Raw genomic sequence first — 16214 nt, forward strand, 5'->3', positions numbered from 1 at the left:
TATTTATAGACGAAACATCTGAGGTTAAATAATGAATTAAATGAACCTTCAGAGCTTTGAACAAGCAATTTTGAGCCATTTTTCCGTTGCAGTTTTCTCTTGCACCACAATAGATGAAGTCAAATCTGAGCACATTTGTTTTACGGAAAATGCTGTAATCATTATTTACATTCTATGACAAATGTTTCGACGTCAGTTTGAGTTAAAATATCATATTTTGTATTTTTCAGTATTTTTCTCCATCAGTAAAATATTGTAATGCTTTGTTTTTATTCATTTTTTAATATGACTCTGATATCACAAAACCCTCTGGTGCAAGAGCTTGTTTAGTCATATCAAGTTCTGTGTTGCAGTTTTTTTTTTTGCAATGTAAAAAAATAAAGAAATGGCAATCTTTAGATCTGGTCACACATTTTAATGAACAATAATTTGCTGAACTACTTTTGAAATCTCTTGTTTCTCTCCTCAAATTCTCTCTCGCTCTGTTTTCATGTGTGTTTTAAAACTACCAGACCAGATTATTTATGCATTTTTTTTGTATCCATCAAAATAACCAAGTATTTTTTATTATCTGTAAGTTTTGTTAAATATGTTAAAGTTAAATATGCATAAAATATAAATAGCGAATTTTAAAAAGAATAAAAAAATGGTTTTAAATTTATTTATTTTATAGTCAAATGTAAAATTAAAGTTTTAATTAATTTGTAAAATTGTTTAAATTACAAGCATGCACACCTCTATCATGTTACATATATTATAAATAAATATATATTATAAATTATGCATACTATTATTATTTATATTATATCTAATATGCATGAAGTGCATGAAGTTACTCAGTCTCAGTAATTTGAATAATCCACATCCGATGTGCGCATTTTGATGAGTGAGTTATTTCAGCTCATTTTAAGAAAGTAAATCATTCTTATAATGAAGACATTAGCCAGTGAAGATCTCCAGGAAGAAGACAGCAAATCTCTCTGGCTTTGATCTCTGAATCTACAGACGGATCTGGAGATTAAAAATGTATTTCCGTGAATCATAAATTATGTACATTACCCCAGGAACTGACTAACTGAGCCATTAGATCATTATGGTTGTTAATATTTTTTCCCTGTGTATTTATAATAATAATTTGCTCCCGTTGAAAGCTGCAGATGAAACATGGGCTGGTTATTATGGCACAGTGAGGCTGATGACATTTAATATCTTACAGCAGCATGTTTAATGAGAGTCATTCAGCAAAAGACACCTCACACTGTAAACGGATGCACACATACTGTACATACACCGGACCAAAGTAAATGTGCATTAAACAATGTGATTCAGTGTTACTTGATCAGCATCCATAACTAAGAGTGAAGTTATATGTTGAAAAGAATATTCTGTATTAGTCTGCCAGTATTAGACTTTATTATATTGCATGTTTAATTTAGTAAGTGATGTCAATTTATTATATTGGAAATGAATAGTTGTTTTGCATTTTGCTTAGTTCAATTTTGGATTAATTCCATTAAATAATTTAGCTAATTATTGCTTCTATTTCTTTTTTTTATACAGTGTGTTTTGATTGCATTCTCCACATTTTAGCAGGCAGTAGGTAATATGGGTGATGCATGAATTCAGAAAAACATTTAAAGGACAAATGCTCAAATTTAAGGACGGGCTAACCATATTTCATATTTAATTTTTACCCCAAAATGAACATTTGCTGAACATTTACTCGCCCCTCAGATCCATCCAAGATGTAGATGAGTTTTCATCAGATTTGGAGAAATGTAGCTTTACATCACTTGCTCACAATTCTGAATGGGTGCCGTCAGAATGAGAGTCCAAACAGCTGATTAAAAACATCACAATAATCAACAAGTAACGCACACCACTCCAGTCCATCAGTTAACATCCTGTGAAGTGAAAAGCTGCATGTTCGTAAGAAACATTTAATTTAAAATAATTGCTTCCGGCTAAAATGCGAGTCCATAATCCATAATAACGCTTCCTATTGTGACGCCTCATCTGAATCAGGAGAGCAATATGCACAGATCAAGTGAAAACAGTCCAAAATACTTCTAAACAAATATGTGGGTGGATTTCGATGTGGGAGGACATCACGGGATGGACATTTTCATTGGATGAAGTGTTATTATGAATATGAACTCGTATTTTGTCCAGAAGTGACGGTTTCAAGTTAAAAACATCATGATGGATTTGTTTCTTACAAACATTCAGCTTTTCACTTGACATTAATTGATGGACTGGAGTGGTGTGGATTACTTCTCTCATTCTGACGGCACCCATTCACTGCAGAGGATTCATTGGTAAGCAAGTGATGGAATGCTACATTTCTCCAAATCTGATAAAGAAACAACTCATCTACATCTTGGATGACCTGAGGGTGAGTACATTTTCAGCAGATTTTCATGGTAGTTATTCTAGTAACATTCAAGCAGATGAATTTGATCAGAAAAACACATGCTCTAACGATCAGCTGAAAAGCCTGTCGGTAAATTCGGCCAATTACACACAATTGAACTGACACCAACAAATCATTCATCATCACGGCTACAGTCTCACTTGAGCGTTTCAGAGACAAATGCACGTGCACATACATACATGTGAACCCGTTGCCTTGATTAAATCGGCTCATTTCAGTCAGAAATCCATAATAAATTACGCAGCAGACTTCAGCGTAATGTCATTGATTCCAGCCGTACCGTGACAAACTACCAGCAGAGTGATACCATTTCTAACCAGAGATGCATCCATCTGCGCTGATAGCTAGCAAGATGATTAATTGTTATTGAAATATTATCTTTTAGTTACTCACATGGCATTCTATTATTTTAAAATATAGAGGTGAATTCAGTAACTAGTTGTAGCTTTTGTTCAATATATCACCTTATCATATATTGATATATTATGATTCTTGTCTCATAATATTGTATTTATTTATGTGTTTATTAATCTCATATCATTAGTCTCACAGATAAGCAGGTTGTCTAATTAAACTTCTATGAGATCTGGACAGAAGTGAAGCAAACTGCATGAAACATTGAAACCGAGTCACTCTTTCCCAGACACAAATTTCACTCATTTGGCACAGTTTTAATCATGATGGAATAATGATATTGTGATGCATTGCAATATATTATATCTTTATAGGTAGTTAGGTAGGCAAAACTCTAGCACTGTGCCATGCATATTTAAATTCAATGCAAATGAGGCTCATTATGGAATGTGTTTTATTAGCATGCTTATGCAAGATTCACAGTTGACTCTCTTTCAGTCGACGAGTGTGAATTTGAATCAAATCACAGAAAGTTGACAGGAATAAAATACTTATTTGCAATTCAGCATGGGTAATGTATTCTGGGAAATTGTGTTATTCTGCCTTTGTCTACAAATAAATGTCTGTAAAACCTTCAAACGTTAACACTTAAAATTTGCATTCATGTTACAATGCTGTCAATTCAGCTTTCAGTTTATCCTGTCAAACTTTCCTTGGTCTTGTGAAAAACAACCTTTTAGGGGTTTATATATAGTTACTTGTAATTTGAACTCATTTTAGGTCTACTTCCTATTTCAAATTTGAATTTCCGTTCTAGTTCAATTTTGCTACCACAATTAAAATTCAGGAATTTAAATAAAACACAATGTAAAACCTAGCTGTTAAATGTATTAATTGAGTTAATTTCACTAATTTATTACTGAAAGTTTATTGCACTTAATAGAAAAAGTAATGTGAACTCAATAACTGATTACTTTCAACAGCATAAAATAAGAGTTAAAATGCATAAAAGATTTGAATTGTATTTTAGGAAATATTCTTTAGTGAATTCAAATAAAATAAATTGACTAATTATTGAAATAAATATGTACTCGATGTATGAAATGAAATTGAAATAAGTTATCATAACATATTGGGTTTTACATTGCAGTAATTTAGCATTTAAAAAATAATCATAGAGTAACAACTGCATTTTTGACGCATCAAATTATGACAGTGTTATCAAAGTTCATATTATTTCCATCGTATTTTTGGCTAAAGTACATTTATTGTATTATAATTGATATAGTTTTTGTTAATATTTTGAGTTAGAGTTCATATGTTCTTTTTCTACTGTAGTTTTAAAGTTTTCGAAATTTAGTAACATTTTACATTTACAGTAATATTTATTTATTAGTTCGTTATTTTTATTCTTTAAGTTAAACTAAACAAAAATGAGAGATGTTTCCTTCACAACTAGCCTGATAATAATAATAATAAATTTTACAGTATTCATATTCAAGTGTATTAGTTTATAACTCACAGTAGATCATCTTGCATGTGTACAAAACATGTGTAAAGATGAGCACGGTATTTCAGCTACATAATGACGCTTTATTAAATTGAATTGCAATTTTAGAAGCATTCTCAGGTCTATAATATCACTATATGACTGGATTACAGTGGTGGAGTAAAGATGTGTGTTTCTGGGGTCATGCTCCGTTCCCTCTCTCTCCAGGTATTACAGACGCACTTGATTAGCACTAATTTTGTGGGTGTGTTTTGTGTCATTACCCGATCTGCATTAGTTCCTCCAGTGACTCGAGTGTTAAAGCGACACAGACAGCGCATGGAAATAAACAACACGATTGATTCCCCCAGCGTGTTGTGACATTACCCCAAACGTGTTTGTTTACTGCCGATGCTCTTCTTGCTGTGTTGATGAATTTACAAAGCTAGGGTTTGACATCTTTGAGACATAATCCTCAAACAACACCTCAACTCCACAGCCTGCTATTATTTCTGCCATAATTATCTTGTACATTCATGCGTGCCACTTACAAGAGATGCTAAAACGATGCCAACAGCATTGATTGTAGTAAAATGCAATGCATTCTGGGTGTTTATTTTCCTTTGACGTCAAATTCAGGTACGGTTGCACTGCATATAACAGTTACACAGTCCTCAAACTGATCTATACTGAAGAAAACAATCCGTTTGAGACTCAGAAGCATCTGATTATTGAGCTGTGAGCTGCTAAACTTTATGTATTGATGTTTGTTATTCAGAGGACACTAACTGTAGGATGTAGGAAATGCACGAAACAGAAGCTTACCTTCAAAAACCAAGAGTGATATGACGTTTATATGCACTACTATTCAAATGTTTGATGGCTTGGTAAGTCACTTTTGCTCACCAATGCTGTGTTGAAAACCTTTGAGTAGCTTCAAATTTGAATGTTAGTGTATTTTATAAATACATATTGTGTGTATAAACATATGCATGCATACAGGACAGATTATCAGAGCAGATCCTCTTCTGTTGCTGTATAGTCATGCTGTACTTAAATCGTTTCCTGATACATTAGCATTCGTTCATCATGCCGCTGAAAGGCGAGAATGTGTTTCTGACCAATCACAGTGACCCGAGGCCACGGCTGACAGGATGCTCATTTACATGACTCAAACGGCCAAAGAAAATACAGGAAATCGGTTAATGGAGAGCCGCTGACCTGAGCTCGAACAAATGTTCTTATGAGAGACTCGCACAATGCTTTCAGAAATGCCTGTGAATATAGTTTAACTTTTCACAGGGAGTGAATTATTAAAGGGACAGATCCATATATGACGCTATGGATTATAAAAGACTCTTATCTATTTAAAGAGGAGCTCGGGTTACACGTTCCCATTCCCAGAGGAAATCCGATCTCTTCCTCGTCTGCTGGATTTGCAAACGCACGCATGTCAAGATTATTGGTGTTAAAGTTAGAGAGGACAGCAGACAGAATAACCTCGACTTCACCCCGCACACACAGCAAATGGAGCTAAAATTAAATCACACACACCAGCGTGATGCGCACACACACTAATAATTACTGAGTTTTATTGCAAAACCTCCTCATTTTCAATCCGCCCACAGTCCGGTTTAACAGGACACTGTATGTGCTGATGTAGAGCTGTACTGAGCATATATAAGCAGTTCTGCATCTGAAATGCTTTACTGTCAGTGCTGCAGTGGATGAAGTATGCATGTGTTTATTATACTGTCTGAATGTCTCTTATGTGCACCATGACTGCATTTATTTAAGAAAAAAAGATTTAGCAGTAAAAAAAAAAACTGTATTATTGTGAAATATTACAGTTTAAAATAACTGTTTGAATATATATATTTTAAAATAATTTAAGTATTTATTATTTGTAATAATAAATGTATTAATAAATATATTATTTGTTATTATTTACTATTAAATTATTTATTATAATATTTCAATAAACAATACATATTACATGAATGATACTATTTGTTTTATTATTAATAAGCATTATTATTTTGTTGTTTGTAACATTATGTATTCATAAATATAACTAGTCATAAATTATAGATATTATTCGATTTGTTATTTTATTAATAAATATATAATGTCATATATTATTGTGAAAAATAAATATGAATTATACTAACTGTACACTATTTTAATAAATAATACATATGAATTATACTAATTGTTATAATTGTATACATATTATTTTGTTGTTATTGTATTTAATAATAAATATTGTATATTGTTTGTTATATTATGTATTAAATATTATAAAATAATAAATATTATTTTATTGTTTGTTATATTATTTCATAATTCACATAATCATTCAGAAATCATTCTAATATGTTGATTTGCTGCCCAAGAAACATTTAGGATTATTATCTGCTTTATAATAAATAAATAAAGATAAATAATAATAATTTAAGTCTTTTGTTCCATTTTTGATCAATTTAATGTGTCCTTGCTCAATAAAATATTCATTATAAAAAACTATGCTAAAATACTACTCACTTAAGTAAGCAATTACAGGGAGTGTCAGTATTTCTTTGTGCAAATCGAAATCATCTGCTAAAACACTAAAATGAATTGAAATGCTTGTAGCAGGTGTGGGTTATTCTTAGTGAAATCTCTCCTGACGGCTGAACTCATGATGTTTGTGTGTTCAGCACAGAGAGAAGCTCACGCTCTTCACCTCTCGCCACTGTTTTCCTGTTTCTTGTTCAGCCCGAGGACTCAGTAATTGGAAAGATAAAATCAATAACAATTGAGGATAAGATATGTGCGCGTGCACACAGTCTCTCTCTCTCTTTCTCACACACACACACACACACACGCACGCACGCACGCACACACACACCAACCACACACACATATATATATATATATATATATATACATACACTGTATATATATGTATGTACTATGTATGCTTTGAGTATCTTGCTGTTCTAACATTTAATTTATAATAATAATGAGTCAAATTAAATTAAACTATTACAAAAACTAAAACCGTAAAAAAATTGTTACTTGAAATAAAATAAGTGTTAACAAAGTTAGTTGCCAAAGCAACATTTGTCATTTTTATGTAGTTTAACTTGATGTACTTGAACTGAAAGAAAAAAAAACTAAAAACTATATGCAGTAAACATATAATTAAAAAAAAAATGTACAAAATTACAAACTAAAAAAAAAAGATTAAAAATATAACTAAAATTTAAAGTAAAATGCAAAAATGTGAAATGTTTAAACTATAATAATATCTCAGTGGTACTAAAATAACACGGCCGAGTACTGGATGTGTGGATAGGAGTCTTTGTACAGCACTCAAAATCAGGTTTAGTTTCAGTTAGGACACTGCCTTAGAAGTCAGCTGTATGTAGGCAGTAGTACGCTGGACTATTGTCCATTTGTGTGTGTGTGTGTGTGTGTGTGTGTGTGTTAGTAGATGTATCTGCTGCTCTCACCACTTGAGCTGATTGATTTCACATCACACAACTAATTACTGTGTGCCTTCAGGAAACCAAGAACTCCAGTACATCACCACTAGCACTTCCTGCGGAGCATCGGTGTGTGAGTGTGTGTGTTTAACTTGAGGTTAAAGCTGGCATCTGTGATATTTTTGATGGTAAAATACTGTCTCTGCAGAGTCACCTGCAGCATGGCAGTTTGACTTGAGCTGACTCTGTGGTTTTTTCAGAAAGTCAGTTCATTTGAGCGTTTGTCATGTCAGCTCATGCACTGCTCTGCCATACTGTAGAAATAGGTGTTTTGTATTTTAAATGTTGCAAACTGCATAAAGTTCTTCTTACTCATAGGCCGCTGTGGGTAAAAGCATCTGCTATATGAATAAATGTAGCTTCTGATGCAGACTCAGTTTGTCAGACTGCAATTAAAACACTGTATACTGCCTAAAGCATGCTTACTTTTTAGCACGTAAAATTTGCACATAATGCAGTATGCATTTAATTCATATGCTACAAATGACAGTATATTTTTGGAACTACAAGCAGTAATACAATCATATATATACAGGTCCTTTTCAAAAAATTAGCATATTGTGATAAAGTTCATTATTTTCTGTAATGTACTGATAAACATTAGACTTTCATATATTTTAGATTCATTACAACACAACTGAAGTAGTTCAAGCCTTTTATTGTTTTAATATTGATGATTTTGGCATACAGCTCATGAAAACCCAAAATTCCTATCTCAAAAAATTAGCATATTTCATCCGACCAATAAAAGAAAAGTGTTTTTAATACAAAAAAAGTCAACCTTCAAATAATTATGTTCAGTTATGCACTCAATACTTGGTCGGGAATCCTTTTGCAGAAATGACTGCTTCAATGCGGCGTGGCATGGAGGCAATCAGCCTGTGGCACTGCTGAGGTGTTATGGAGGCCCAGGATGCTTCGATAGCGGCCTTAAGCTTATCCAGAGTGTTGGGTCTTGCGTCTCTCAACTTTCTCTTCACAATATCCCACAGATTCTCTATGGGGTTCAGGTCAGGAGAGTTGGCAGGCCAATTGAGCACAGTAATACCATGGTCAGTAAACCATTTACCAGTGGTTTTGGCACTGTGAGCAGGTGCCAGGTCGTGCTGAAAAATGAAATCTTCATCTCCATAAAGCTTTTCAGCAGATGGAAGCATGAAGTGCTCCAAAATCTCCTGATAGCTATCTGCATTGACCCTGCCCTTCATAAAACACAGTGGACCAACACCAGCATCACTGACTGTGGGTACTTGACACTGGACTTCAGGCATTTTGGCATTTCCCTCTCCCCAGTCTTCCTCCAGACTCTTGCACCTTGATTTCCGAATGACATGCAAAATTTGCTTTCATCCGAAAAAAGTACTTTGGACCACTGAGCAACAGTCCAGTGCTGCTTCTCTGTAGCCCAGGTCAGGCGCTTCTGCCGCTGTTTCTGGTTCAAAAGTGGCTTGACCTAGGGAATGCGGCACCTGTAGCCCATTTCCTGCACACGCCTGTACACGGTGGCTCTGGATGTTTCTACTCCAGACTCAGTCCACTGCTTCCGCAGGTCCCCCAAGGTCTGGAATCGGTCCTTCTCCACAATCTTCCTCAGGGTCCGGTCACCTCTTCTCGTTGTGCTGCGTTTTCTGCCACACTTTTTCCTTCCCACAGACTTCCCACTGAGGTGCCTTGATACAGCACTCTGGGAACAGCCTATTCGTTCAGAAATTTCTTTCTGTGTCTTACCCTCTTGCTTGAGGGTGTCAATGATGGCCTTCTGGACAGCAGTCAGGTCGGCAGTCTTACCCATGATTGCGGTTTTGCGTAATGAACCAGGCTGGGAGTTTTTAAAAGCCTCAGGAATCTTTTGCAGGTGTTTAGAGTTAATTAGTTGATTCAGATGATTAGGTTAATAGCTCGTTTAGAGAACCTTTTCATGATATGCTAATTTTTTGAGATAGGAATTTTGGGTTTTCATGAGCTGTATGCCAAAATCATCAATATTAAAACAATAAAAGGCTTGAATTACTTCAGTTGTGTTGTAATGAATCTAAAATATATGAAAGTCTAATGTTTATCAGTACATTACAGAAAATAATGAACTTTATCACAATATGCTAATTTTTTGAAAAGGACCTGTGTATATATATATATAAAATACTTTATATACTCTCTCTTTCTCTCTCTGCAATCTTATGTATAATATTAATCTTGTAAATATATATAAATAATGATAAATAACTGGATTTATTTTCATAAAGATACTGTCATTTCATAATAATTAAATCAATTCTGACATATAACATATAGGTACATCTAAAAAAATTTGAATATCGTGAAAAACGTAATTTTTTTGTAACATTTCAAAAAGTGAAACTTTTATATATATTTTTATATATATTTTTTTTACATTAATAACATGTAAAGTAAGACATTTCAAAAGTTTTTTTGTTTTAATTTTGATGATCAGAGCTTACAGCTCATGAAAGTCAAAATCCAGTATCTAAATATATTAGAATATTTGAGTTTCATTAAACGACCATCTCTACAGTATAAATTCAGGGGAACTTTTGTTCTTTGAAACCACAATAATGGGGAACACTGCTGACTTGGCAATGATCCAGAAGACAATCATTGACGCCCTCCACAAAGAGGGTAAGTCACAGAGGGTCATCACTGAAAGGGGTGGCTGTTCATAGAGTGCTGTATCAAAGCATATTAAATGCAAAGTTGACTGGAAGGAAGAAATTGGGTAGGAAAAGGTGCACAAGCAACAGGGATGACCGCAAGCTTGAGAATACTGTCAAGCAAAGCTGATTCAAACACTTGGGAGAGCTTCACAAGGAGTGGACTGAAGCTGGAGTCTGTGCATCAAGAGTCACCACGCTCAGACGTCTTCAGGAAAAGGGCTACCAAGCCACTTCTGAAACAGAAACAACATCAGAAGCGTCTTACCTGGACTGTGGAGAAAAGAGCTGGACTGTTGCTCAGTGGTCTAAAGTCCTCTTTTCAGATAAATTTAAATTTTGCATTTCATTTGGAAATCAATGTCTGGAGTCTGGAGAAAGAGTGGAGAGGCACAGAATCCAAGCTGCATGAAGTCCAGTGTGAAGTTTCCACAGTCAGTGATGATTTGGGGTGCCGTGACGTCTGCTGGTGTTGGTCCACTGTGTTTTATCAAGTCCAGAGTCAATGCAGCCCTCCACCAGGAGATTTTGGAGCCCTTTTGCTTCCATCTGCTGACAAGCTTTATGGAGAAGCTGATTTCCTTGTCCAGCAGGACTTTAGCACCTGCCCACAGTGCCAAAAACACTTCCAAGTGGTTTGCTGACCATGATATTACTGTGTTTGATTGGCCAGCCAACATGCCTCACCTGAAGCCCATATGGAATCTATGGGATATTTTCAAGAGAAAGATGAGAAACAGTCGATCCAACAATACAGACGAGCTGAAGACTCAATAGTGCCTCAGCAGAGCCACAGGCTGATCTCTTCCATTCCACACCTCACTGATGCTGGAGTTTGTGTTAAAGGAGCCCCGAACAAGTATTGAACATACTTTAAAGAACTTGAACTTTTCTGCTTTGCAAATCCTTTTTTTGATTAATCTTAGGAAATCTAATATTTTGAGATACTGGATTTTTGACTTTCATGAGCTGTAAGCTCTAATCATCAAAATTAAAACAAAAAAAAACTTTTAAAATGTCTTACTTTACATGTAGTGAATCTAAAATATATATGAAAGTTTCACTTTTTGAAATAAGTTCAAAAAGCAAAAAAATGCAATTTATCACGATATTCAAATTTTTTGAGATGTCACAAATGGCAGCATCTTTTTGGACAAATGCAGTTTTGTGTATAACAGTTTCGTGCCCAGTTAATAGTGTAGAAATAATGCTGCAGCTTTAATGTTGCATTTGCTGCTTCTCATCCGAGTGTTTTACTGTTTGAGTTCATTAATAACTTTATTTCTGGTATATGTAAACCTTACAGAAATGTGAAACGGCTGGACTGACTGCATTGGCCTCTCATCAGAGACTCAGTGGACGTTTCACCTCCCATTGATCACAGATGCCAGTCTGATATTGATTAAAATAGAAGTCATTATGTCGGTAGGGATTGGGCTTCATTTGAGGGCAATGGGCAGAACTCCAGAATGAAAGAGAAGTAGATTTTTACACTGTCTAAAGAAGTCTTGCACGTGTTGCAATGTGGTTGCATATATATGATTTATCAGATGATGTCCGTGTTATTTTACATATATTTTAAAATAGCTTTTATTTTGATATTTTCAGTTTTCATTTTATTTTTTATTAATTTTATTTATTTATTTTAATAAAAAATACAAAAAAATACAACATCTTTTTTCATTATTTTTCTCTTTATATTTTTTATTATGTCTATTTAGCCATAATTTGTTTATTTCAATTTGTTTTAGTAATTTTAGTACTTCAACTTAAACCTATTAAGTTTGTTGCCAAGTCAACATTTCTAATTTTCCTTTCAAACATTACTGGTTTTCTATCTAATAATTATAATTAATTTTATTTCAGCTTTATTATAATTAATGAAAATATTATTTAATAGTTTTAGTTTTAACAATATTAACACTGGGCAGTATTTGATGATTTTATCAGTATTGCTCATGCTTATTTTCCCATGGTTTGTACTTCAGTTTATTAAAAAAAAAATCTTATTGTATAAACAAATGCTTTTGGAAGATTTTACACTCTAAATCTTAATGCTCAGTGGTTTGTTCAAATCATTAACTCTAAATATAATCAGCAGTAGTAGTAATGCTTGACTTAACAAACACCTCTAAATATAGAAAACTGAGCTCAAGCATCTGTGATGTAGAAAAATGTATTTCAAGAGAGCGGTACAGCACAAATCATGAGCACAAACCAACCTTCACACAGCTGTTACAGGCCACAGCAAGGTGAAATACAGAGTGCACACACACAGTAATTAAACACATTCATTATACAACACACACACACACACACACACACACACACAGAAGCAGAAAACAGCCTTATTGGAGTGGGATATTTTCCCTGCCGGCCTGGCCATCGCTCTTCATGCAGCGGGTCAATACAGTGGGGGAGAGCGGGATGCTCCGGTGCTCTGCAGCCTGTCTGATGCTGCCAGTGAGCGGCATTATCTCAGTGCCAGCAGCAGGACTGATGTGATTTCATTCTGCTCTATTATCTTGCTCCGCTTTGGCTTCTTGAATTAATGTGACCTGTTTATTTATTCTTGTTTTCTGCCATGTAGTTTTCTGGCTGATTATTGAGTTTCTTTGCCAGTGTCCTCAAATTAAAATGCTAAGTATGCTATATATAACCAGGTTTGTAGAGTTTTGTAGGGTGTTGTGGGTGGTTGCTAAAGTCTCTCAGAAGTGTTTGTTAGGGTGCTAAGCTGCTTTGAAAGAATCTATATTGTGTGTTGTGGGTGCACATTGGGAGGTATTTAGGGCATTGCGAGTGATTTTGAGGGTGTTGAGTGGATTTGGAGCATTGTGGATTGCTTTTAGGGTGTTGTTGGTGGCTTTTAGGGCATTGTGGGCAGTTGTTAAGGGGTGGTTTTTAGCGCAATGTAGGTGATTATTAGAGGATTGTGGTTGATTTTTAGGGTAAGGCATTGTGGGTGGTTGTTAGGGAGTTGTGGTTGGTTTTTAGGGTAGGGAGTTATGGGTGGTTGTTATTGTGAGCTGTTGTTAACTCATGGTGTTGTGGGTGGTTGATAGTGCATTGTGAGTGTTTTTTAGAACATTGAGGGTGGATTTTAGGGTAGGGTGTTGTGGGCATTTGTTAGGCAGTTTAAATAATTCAGTGAAACAAATGCACACTTTTTAGAGGTGCAAGTTAAAAAAAGAACTTAATAAAGATAAAATGCACTCTCACATAAGTATTTTTAGGTTAGGGCAGTGTTGTTGGTTCTTAGGATGGTGTGGGTTGTTGTTAGGGTGTAAGTGTTTTTAGGCCGTTGTATATGGCTTTTAGGGTGTTGTGATTAGCTATGGTAGGGTGTTGTGTGTGGTTGTTTAAATTTCAAATTTTATTTAAATTTAAATGTGTAATGAAGTAAATACCTGCATGTAAAGTTACTTCCAGTACATTTACAAGTGCAGTTTTTCTGAAGTAACCTGAGGTAAAAAAAAAAAAAAAAACCTTTAGGGTTCTTTTTTTCTATATTCTATCTATCTACTCATTTTCTTTAAAAACAAAAACCTTGTTACGTGTACTGCTTTAGGCTAACCGAGACTTGTCATAACACTTGCATTTTGTTGCTCTTTTGTTGGTTTTGATTGCTTCTATTGTCCTCATTTGTAAGTCGCTTTGGATGAAAGAGTCTGCTAAATGATTAAATGTAAATGCAGTGTTATGCAACAGCCAGTATTTATGGATCATGGGTCACTCCTTATGGGATTTGAACCCACAGCCTTCTACTTTCCATCCCTCACCCACATCACACTGCTCTCTACTGACTCGAATGAACGTGCAACAAAACCAGATCGCAGAGGAGTTGTTTACTGTTGGATTGAGAGGAGGAAGATCACTCTAATTGAGCAGGTCAGGCAGTCGTTATGTTCGAGTCCGGCGGTCTTGACCTCAAAATGGCTCATCGTGTAACTGTGGAAGTAGGTTTAGAGCAGGTGCAGGATTGGGAGACGCTATGACGGAGGCAGTGAGCAGCAGTTATCGTGCTTTGCCAGCAGGGATGCTCCTAATCTTTTAATGCAGATTTGGGTCGCTGTAGAACCTTCTCACAGACTGGAACCCTGTTTTCACTCTCAGAATGCAGGTGCCATCATCTCTGTGGGGTTCTGCAATATCTGTTTTCCTCTGTTTGTGCCTGCAATAGAGCCAGCAGCCCTGGAGGACGTCCTGCTATGCTGGCAGAGAAGCAGCGCTCCGCTGCCCATAAGAGCTGCAGATCAGATGTGCTGGATTCACGTGTGGATGACACGCTGATCTGCATGCTCTACTAACTGTACTCTCACCTGAATTACAGAGACTCTCAGACTCTTAGATTCTGCTGAAGGGCATCAGTTATGGCTCTCTGGAATGCTTGATTCTGATTGGTTTATATTCAAGGTGTAACAAACATTTGGAATGAAATGAATATAGTGATAATTATTGATATCAGCTGATACAGTATTTTTCTTCCTGTATCAGCTGATATCAATATTTATCACTATATTCATTTCATTCCAAATGTTTGTTACACCTTGAATATAAACATAATTTTTTAGTTTCATCCGTTTTTTTTTTCTGTATTTAATCAGGGTTATTATAGCTAACTATACCATATAACTAAACTAAACTCAAACTGAGCATTTTTGTTGAAATAAAAAATATATACTTGAATATGCTTATGCTTGACATATCTTTTTAGTTAAAAACATTTTATTTCAGCTAGTTTCCAAGGCAAATTTTCTTATTGTAATTGTTTAATTTGATGTACTAAAAAAAACTAAAACTGAAATCAAAAAGCTACACATAAAAGCTACCAAAAACACAACAAAATTATTGAAAGTTTAACTACAATTAAAATTTAAATGTAAAAAAGTGATTTGAAATATTAACAAAAACTATAATTGTATCTCGAAATTAAAATGACACTGAATATAATGGCGTCTGATGGAAATGTCATCTGTCTTTTAAAATGTAAAAATTAAATACATTTTGTAAAAATATACATTTTGAGTATCACATGTCCAAAAGTATGTGTTGTAGATGTCACAGTATTGTACACCTGTTTGTAGGCTAAATATCAGAAATTAAAAAGTTTATTATCAATATTGTGGATTTGTCGTATCAATCCACACTCTCTTCACACATAATAACATTCAAATATTAATTGAAGTTTTAATTATCTCCATTTATGGTGTATTTGTCAAGCAGTCTAATGATAACTTGCATATTTGTTTTGTGTCATGTTTCCAGCTCTGTGATTTATTTTGTTTTAATGACCGGCTATATATTCTCTCTCACTTATAAAACTCATCTGACTCTGAATTCTGATTGGACGAGCCTGCGTATATGATCACACATTCATTTACTGCATTGCGTGTCAACCATAAACAGTCTACAGTAAAACTAATGAACCATATTACTGTACATTGGCATCATTTATCATATTGCTCGTGTTTTGCACGTTGTTTTCCTAACCAAAGTAACTTGAGGTATCTTTCAGTTGTGCATTGATTTATTGTGATGATTATTCTCTGAACATCACGATACGCTTCAACACGTAGCTCGGCGTTTCACTAGTGCGTGTAAAAGATCGAACACAGCTGCATTGTTTGAGGAATCATTGAGCTGTATGGATCTGTACTGTCGATACAGACTCCTGGTCAGTTTGCTGGTTTCCAGCTTGTTTGAGCAGCTAATCAAGAGGCCGCTGCATTGGCGACCTC

Source organism: Barbus barbus (genome assembly GCF_936440315.1).
Source record: "Barbus barbus genome assembly, chromosome: 14".
Taxonomy (NCBI): domain Eukaryota; kingdom Metazoa; phylum Chordata; class Actinopteri; order Cypriniformes; family Cyprinidae; genus Barbus; species Barbus barbus.